Source organism: Leptosomus discolor, chromosome 12 (assembly GCF_034619465.1).
Source record: "Leptosomus discolor isolate bLepDis1 chromosome 12, bLepDis1.hap2, whole genome shotgun sequence".
In the NCBI taxonomy this organism is placed as follows: Eukaryota; Metazoa; Chordata; class Aves; order Leptosomiformes; family Leptosomidae; genus Leptosomus; species Leptosomus discolor.
In genome coordinates this window covers 8,583,620-8,592,888 of record NC_141402.1, presented here as the reverse complement: position 1 = coordinate 8,592,888, position 9,269 = coordinate 8,583,620, and positions in this window count along the sequence as shown.

Below are 9,269 nucleotides of genomic sequence, written 5' to 3'. Positions count from 1 at the left end.
ATCCTTCTGAAACAATGAAATCTAATTTAAATATTGTATGTGACATGGCCCTTGTAACAGGAGGCTAGTTACAATACTTGAGCTTTCTGTTGAGAGTTTTTTTTTAATGACACTGCTCTTTTAGGAAAGAAAGGAGCAATGTTTGCTTCCTTTGCACTGTATTTGTGGTTTCATTGACAATGTAAACTAGCAATGGTTCTTGGTGAGTTTTGGCCTTTGTCCTCAAACTGTGGGAATGCAACAGGTAAGCTTTTAAGGTAATAGGCAGGTTTTTACCATTTGAGTGAAGCTTCCTGTCTCTCCAAAACCCTTCCAACCATGAAAACTTTCCAATCAGTATCTGGAAAGCCAAACTAAGCAATTGCAATTCCTGCAATCGCTATGGGATGACCCATGTAATGCTTCCTCTGTGAACTTTTCCAAGGAAGTGGAATTAGTATGAAACTGTTTTGGAAAAAATATTTTGTAAGTTAATTGTAACGTGCATCATCCTTGCAAATCAATAAAACATAGAAAAACTTGCCTGTAGGGTCTGTGGCAGCGTACTTAAATGTGGTGATGTGTTTAATAAAGCTAAAATAATCTTCAAAGATGTCTGTGACAGATATTTAATCTTATTCGATGCTAAGGAAAATTGTAGAAGGAAATGCAAAACCCTCTTTTTATATTAAATATCTCAAGACAAATTTGCTTACGTGTATAAACAGTGTCTGGGCTCTTGGGGGAGAAATCCTCCCTTGCATTCTTCCTCTTTTCACTTTCTGCTTTGTGCATCTCCATTCTTCTATTCATACATACTTATCCCTTAAAGGTCTTTTGTATGCCATTTAAAACTGGTCGTTTAGATGCAGGCGAATTGCTATAGTACAGGGATGTTTGGAATTTGTGTTAAGCATTGAAAGAGTCTTGATAAGGATCTTGATTTAACAATTATGTTGTCGATATTTTTTGTGAAAATGGGAATTTTTCAAAAGGTTTTACTAAAAACCATTTTCCCAGTTCTTGAACAGCCTCAAATATCGCATTTGTAGTTCACAACATACCTAGGTTATAAGGAAATGTATTTTGTGCTAGAAATACTCTTGTGTTGCCATGTGCAGAGCCAGATGCAGCCCCAGTCTAAATGGGAAAATACGTACCCACATCTGTGCTGTGAGCACAAACTGCACTTCTTGATGGGAAGGAAGAGGATGGTAAGTTTGCCTCTAACACCCTATGGGAAGTTTTCTGCCTGATCATATCACTCAGTTGTGGGCCAGATTAGAGATACATCTTCATTTCTGACTTCCAGGTTGCATCTTGTTTTTTAGATAGTTAGGCAGTTCATATTTTATAGCTTTTTTCGTTTATTTTCTTTCTGGAAACACTTTCCAATAACAAAGTGAGCTCACTTATGCATTCTTCCCTCATTCTTTAGATTCCTAGAATACCAGATTTGTTACAAAACAGAAAATACTCTCTGGAAAGGTCTGCCCTGATCCTTAGCAGCAAAGATCTCTTACGAAGACTGTATGTCAACTGCTTAATCAGGACTTTTTATACTATCTTTGGAACATTATTTGCTGGTCACCCTTGGAGATACTGCACCAGTGGGACTGTAATTCAAATGTCGTACATAAATTGTGTTTCTGGTTCTAAGATACATCTTGCTCATTCTTCCATTCCCAGTATAGAAGCAGGGAGGAAGCCTTTGAGTCTGATTCAACGTAATTTAAAAAAAAAAATGAATCTTTCACAAGTCACTGTCTAGAATGATTTTGGGGTTTTTTTGTACTGCTAATGGTGACCAAAATATGTGTTAAGACTTGTCTTTTTTTTTCCCCTTCTGATTAAAACTGTATTTAAAGACCATGTTTAACACATCAGTGTGTTCTGTGTTTATAGCTATTAACTATGGCATCATTCCAAGTTCTATTTTAGGACAACTTACGTTCAGTTTCTCTCTAGTGCTCGATTTTTTTTTAACCCGGTGCAATGTGGGCTTCTGTTCTTCTGCTGGTATTGTAAGTCTTATTTTAAGCTTCCTGTAAAAGCTCAGAAGATATATCTTTACCGTTACAGTGATTATCTGACGTTGTTGAATAACTGCATCTTTTAGTGTCTAAAAGGTAAAGCTACTCATCAGGCTTTTTGGTCTAAACCTTCTTCTTCTCCTGTTGATCTTTTAAGAAATGATACCTAGCTTCTCCAATTGTTTCTAGTATTTTGGTATCTCACTGGGATGTTTGTTTTTTATTTTTTATCTTTGGTTTCCTTGGAGGTAAATATGCCATATATTTATCTAAAATATATACCAGAAACTAGCTGATGAGGTTGTGGTATGTATGCTTGTGCCTTCCTACAGGGATTATTTTTGAGATCAAGGTTTCCAGATCGAGTTACTGAATAGGCTCCAGATGGTCTGGAATCCTTCTTTAACAATCTATCGCTAATTAAACATTCATCAAAAGCTACTTGTTTTTAAAACTGAGCACAGTATTTCAGAAAGATTTTTTAGCTTTACTTTCCATAATTTATATATTTTGTTTCATTACTTAGTGTTTTTCATTGCTGCGCCTTGCATCTATTTTAGTAGTCTCTTTTCTCCTGTGATGCAGGTGCCGCTAGATGCCTTGTATCTTACTTTTCATTCAATAAAAGAAATTAATAATGTCTTTGGGCTATAGCTTTTTGGTTTTCTAAGTTACTATGCAGGGGAAAAGAGTAAGATTGTGCTGTGGCCTACTATTGCAGCAATATTTACTTGCCAATCAAGATCATGGAACAAGAGAAAGGGAGGCGGATCTGTGCATCATGGTGGCATGAAGGTGAAGTAGATTGTCAAAATGGCATTCATTTACTTTCATGGGCCAGACTTTAGGGTAAAATATAGTTCAGCTATTTGCTGGCTTGGACTAAGCAGTTTCTTTTTTGTATCTGAATGCAAACAGTACAGTACAGTTAGTATAGATAGTCTTTCTGACTACCTGTAGTCAGAGAGACGTATCAAGGAATAAATGCTTGCACTCATCTCTAAGGAGAGCAGATTACGCTCCTTGATGAATAGGATCAAACCAGGGTTCCCAGTGGGATTTTACTGTCATGCAGTCAAATCAGGATTAAGTATTATCCATTATTTATTAAACAGTGGAAGTTATTAAACAATGCATATTATTTGTCATACTCCAGAAACATTATTATGGAAATGTTTCCTTGCTATTCTAGAACTGAGGGGCCACAACATTGTGGGAATATTTTTATAGTGCAAAAATAGGCAAATATCAGTACAAGTTAATAATAAGCATTATTTCTGCTTCTTACATGCCCAAAGATTGTTCATTGCACTATCACTATTGTAACTCCTTGACCAAAGTTTGACTCAGATTAATTCCAGATCTGATTCAATAACACGTTATCAGGCTGCTGTGACAGTTAGGACCGTTAGTTATTATTTTGCTGATTAGAAGTCAGCGTATTCTTCAGTTCTTAAGATAAGCTTCAGAAACAGATATTGGATCCATATTATTCTGCAGTTTTCCCATAGGAATGGTAAGGTGAGTTAAGAAAATAGCTACTGAATGTCTTTACAATGGAGTGCTGATTTTCAAAAGCTGCAGAGTATTGATACTTCTGAAAACTCAGGAATCTTCATGATATTTTTCTGAACTTTGAAACATGGTGTGCTCTGGGAATAACACTGTAGTTTTAGAAGAAGCTATGTACATGATCATCCCTCTAAATGTTACCTTAAGGCATTTTAGTAACATTCAGAAATTTTCTTACTACCAAGATTTCTGTTGAAAAAGTGTCTGATACCAGTATGAACTATTTCTGCTGAACCAGTATCAGGTGTTGTGATAGAGTTAGAAAATGGCACAGAAGGACACCACCATGTCCAGAAAATCTTTGACGTTAAGACAGTTTTGCATCACTGCCACTGATGTTGATGGTGACATCAGCAGAGAGAGACAGCCTTAAATGAAAATGAAGGAGAGGAATGTAGAGATTTGTCTCTTTTAGAACACAATGTTCCTGGGACATCCAAATAACTTCTGGAAATATCAGTGGGGTCCAGCTGGACCTACCTTTTTGGAAAAGTGCTTAAACATATATTTGATTCTGAACGCAATGTTACTGCTAGGTTGCTTTATACTACCTGCCTTTCTGAAGTTAAGCATGTGTATCTGTGTTTTTAAAGAAGTGAGGCTTAAAGAAAAAACTTATGGAAGTCATTAAGATAGGTGGGTACTGTATTGAAAATATTTTGCCTTCGCAGCTGATAGCTGGACATATATTGAACATAGCATTCCAAGGTGTAAAGATTTCACACTGTTATAGGTGCGTTTACTTGGCTATCAAGGTCAGATAAATCACATCTTAAAAAATATTTATTAATTACTTTAAAAATGCCTTAATATATGAAAAATTATATCCCTTACAAATGTGAAAATAAAGTTGTGTTGTTCTGGGTTTTTTTTATAGTACTTTAGTTCTAAAGGCCTATGGGCCACTATGGTAAAGAAAAGCTGTCAACACAGTCTTTTACAGGATATGATTTAAAGTATATCAAAGTCACTGGGAGGCCTCCTCTTGGGAGTTCAGAGGCTACATGCTGTTCTGGGACTTCTTGCAGGTTTGACTGAGTGTGTATTTATTTAACTGGAAGAAAAGAGAAGTTTGAGAGCAACTGGAGGCATATTCAGACATACAGAGAAATATGCAGTGTCTTGTTTTTCAGTGCAATTGAATGCAAGCTGGACTTCATAAAGTTTCTGGATTGTTCAAGTTATGACATTGCAGTTGAGTTGCTTTTTAATTAAAAATTTAATGTACATTACATCTTGAAACTAGTTGGGTGAAATCTGAAAATTTATGACTCATTAGCCTACAGCAAATTTTAGTTACTGATCTCTGGAACAAATTCTGTTGTAAATAAAATGTTGTAGTGATATATTATGAAGGAAAAAAAAACGTTTTGCTGTGGCACTGCACTACTGAAAGCAAAATAATAATTCTGTTTTTAATAAAGTGTGTTTTCTCCCTACTCAAAGGAAATGTGTGAAGAACTTTCCATTGGATTGCAAAGTACAGTCCCCACTCTGAAAGCTGCGGTGAAGCAGAAGAGCCAACCCAAAAGGACTTGTCTGTAGAGTCTGAAATGAAAATGCAGCACTGAAAAAGCAAATGGCCAGTGATTCGGATGAAACAGGCACACTGAGAAAGCACAGCATGAAAGGACTTGCGTAATAGTTAGATGTTATCTAGATGGTGAAGGTAGAGGTCATAAACTATCATTCACGTGTCTTTTGTTCCCAATGAAGACTTTTCTGTGTTCATCTCCTTGTTTCAGTTTCACTTCCATGGTAACAAACAATCATATCATCTACCCGAACTGGAAGCCAATGCCCTCTTTCATGCAGTCTTGTCATGGCTTACTACTGCCTTGCCAACAGCGCTTTGTCCTTGCTTGTTGGAGACTGGTATCTTGGAGCAGGTTATTCAGTGCAGATATTTGTGATTGTTTCCTTTCCAATTTTGAACAAACCATCCTTATTTTTGCCCTTTCTCAGCCCAGATGACAAAACAAATGTCTCTTCTGGCTTTCTCAAAAACATCTGTTCGTGTGCTACCAGTTGTGAAAGTTAATCAAATCCATATATGTTTATAAGATTATCAGGAAGCTGGAGGAGAAAGTATGCCTTCTTTCTCTTACCTGAATGTTAACTGACCAGCCAAACAGGCTGTAGACACACATGTGACTCTCTCAGCTGTGTCATCGCTGCTGTAAGCCCGGGAAATTGTTGTCACTACAGTCCACAAAATTCATATACTACCCCAACCCACAGCCCATTTCCCAGCTTATTCCATGCTGCAGGACCAGTAGCCTAGTTATGTTGTGTTGCAGGAAGAGTGTGAGCAAGACTGAAGCGTTATGAGTTGTTCTTTGTCTTTGCCATAGCCGTGGTGAAATGTCTCCGTGAAACTCCCAGATGAACACAGGAATTGGACCATACTTTGCGTTAGAGAAGAACACTAAAAATATACCTGGGGATTAAGGAAAAAAAAAAGGTAGGGAGAAGGTTTGTCCTTAAAATGAGAAAACAGGGCAAGAGTGAACCTCGGACTGAAAAGAAACCCTGCCACCTGCAGACCCCAGGACTTCCCTTGATGGCCTCCACTGGACTCTTTGCATGGCATTGGCACAGCAGCCCGAAGGACGCCAGGCTCTCTCCTCCTCTTTCTGTCGGGGCTCCATGCAGAGGAGATGGCACCTCCTGGCGCTCCAGGGACAGGGCCAGCGGATGGGGAAGAATGGCCCACGTAATATTTGGCAATGTAAACGCTTAGATATAAGTTAAGAATTTTAAGAATTGGACTTTAACTACTGTGAACCTGTACGTCTTCCACAGATAGCAGTTCTACTGTAGTGTGAGTTAGCAGAACATATGTCTCCAAAATACAATAAATGTGTGCAGAAGTACCTACAGCTGTAACTCAGGTGAATTTCAGTATGGTAGGTGAACTCAAAAGGAAACCACAGAAAAGCAAGTTCTTGGGTAAGTGCTTAAATTAGTTTTGCTTGCCAGAAGACATTCATTGCACTAGACTGTTATCAGGCAGTCCGCATCTGCTTTGTGTTTATATTTGTACTATGTTTGTGTGCAACTGAAAAGGCCTTAGTATTAGATTTGCAATGTGTCGTGCTAATGAGTCTTATGAGAAAAAAAAAAAAAATTAAATCATGTTGGTTAACATGATTTTGAAGGTGGAAAAAGGTCTCAGGAATTACTAGTAAAAATTGCAGACAGGCATGTTTGTTAGTAGAGCTTCCTTTCCTGTGGGTGTTGAAATACTGCTATATGGGCTGGGGTATTCCAGTAAATCTTAGTGAATCTGAAAGTCACAAGCTTACTGTCATGCGATGTACTTGCAATCAATCTTGTCATCTGTAAATCCAAGTTCTTTCTTTTAAAGGTCAAAACTGCCAGGAAGCATTGGTGCACCTGGAATTAACTTTCGTTATTTCCATTGGCATTGAAAGAGGAGACACAAATCATTAAATGTTTCCAAAATTAGATACAGTATTACAATCTCTCCTAGGTCCGTGAGTCTCTCCTATGAGTCATTTCTTTCTGTGTGCATTTCTGTTCACATTAGTACAAATAGAGCCTGTACTGGTATCCCATTCCTGATGAGATTTAGAAATTGAATTAAGCAGAAAGGGTGTATTTCAGCCTGGGCATCTTCATCATTTTAGCCCTGTTGATACTGGAGCGGCAGAGAACTCGCTCTGACAGATCATCAGATAAATGCTTCTCACCCATAATGCGGCTGAGCTGTTTTAACTTAACTGCAACTTCATTCCAGTGATTAAAATTATGTCCTCCTCACTGAGCATAAAAAGGATTAATAACGGGGTGGTTTAAGACATTGTCCAGATACAATGTACAGAAAGAATAGAAATTATAAATAAAATGAGTGAGGAATATTTCCTACTGCTCCTTTCTTTTTAGTTAAGCTTCTTTAATCGTGTTGGGGAAGTCTCTGCTCAGTATCATCCTGCACTACTGTTTGTGGAAACAGTCCCACATAAATCTTTGAAAGTTGTATGACCACTGTTTCAACTGAGAACTCCAAAGTGAGCACTCTAACAAAGGCATTTGAACCACAGTTATTACCTGGGTCATGCATTGTCTGTCTGAATTTTCTAAGAAAGGATGGGTTTACTGCTCTGAGCAGGACTGATAGGAGCTAGCTGCTACCAGAGTGATGGAGTTTAAAGGTGGAAACCAGGGAGGCTCCATAATGGCTTTTCTCCTTGCCAAATCAGTAAATTTCAGTCTTATGAATGAAGTTGGATTGCCATTGAGAATCCTAACTTTTTTTCTACTTCAGTAGACTTTAACTTCTAATACTGTTCCTATAATTCTTGAACACCCAAAGTTAAGTTCTTCAGGTAAATCCTGGGATAGTATCTGGTGTGGCACATGCCACTTGTGAAATCACCACTTGTCATTCATGTGTGGATGTCCTGGGTTACAGTGTAAAATGTGCCAAAAGGAAAAAAAAAAATATTCTATTACCATCTTCAGGAGCTGTTGAGACCAGGCGGGGCGGTGCTCCCTGCCTCCCCCCTCTGGACTATCTCCTGTCAATGGGCACAACAATGCCTTATCGCCTGACCCATCGATAACTCGCTCCTGGGCTATCTCCTGTTAATGGCCCATCAAGGAACTGCCTCACGACTCCCCATCCCATTGTGAGATGCTCCGCCCGGGGAGGGGGGGGAAGGAGCCAAGCAGTCCATGCCAAATAAAAACGGAGATTTTGAACACCCTAGCAGCCTTCTTCCACTGGATTCCCAGAGGAGTTTTCCCCCCCACTGGAGTTCCAGAGGACAAGAGCTACCTACCTACCACTGGACCTTCGGAGGAAGACCAGACTCTTTTACCTGATCGCTGCTTCAACAAAACTACATCCATCGCTTCAGGAGGACTGCAGCCATCATCTTATCGGACTGCTACTGCCACCCTAACAGGGTGTCAGGTTGTATTTCTGACTCTGTCAGTGTAAACCAGTGTGTTGTTTGTTTTTTCCTTGTCTTGTGTTATATATATATATATATATAAGTAAAGAACTGTTATTCCTGTTCCCCATATCTTTGCCTGAAGGCCCGTTAATTTCAAAATTATAATTCGGAGGGAAGGGGGTTGCACTTTCCATTTCAAGGGAGGCTCCTGCCTTCCTCCACAGACACCTGTCTTTTCAAACCAAGACAGTGGATGGCAACTAATAGATGATAAATGTATCATTTTCGTTGGATATGTTAATTTTAATGATTATGAAGTCAAAGCTTGATGACTATATAAAAAAATAAAAGGAGCATCACCACTGTTGTTTTTGCAGGTTAATATCACACAGATCAGGAGAGTTTTTCATAAAGAAGTCATTTTCTTGGCACACTATTCACAGGATTTTATGGTATGTTTTGGTTTGATGGTGTTTTTTTGGACTACACATGGCAAAATTGGATGTACATGATGATCTTCGTAATGTTGCTGGTCTAAGAAGGCATAAGCACTATTATTGGTCCATGGAAACACATTATTCATAAAATACTCTTGTGAGGCTCATGGGATGGGAAGCGGATCAGCATTTGAACTACTTATTTAACCAATAGAACTAGAATTGTTTTCTCTGGGTCATCTTAAATGTAAAAGCAACAGCTCTGATGTTTCTAGGAAGTGTTACTCTACCCTGTATGCCTAGAACAATGATGTAATAAATGA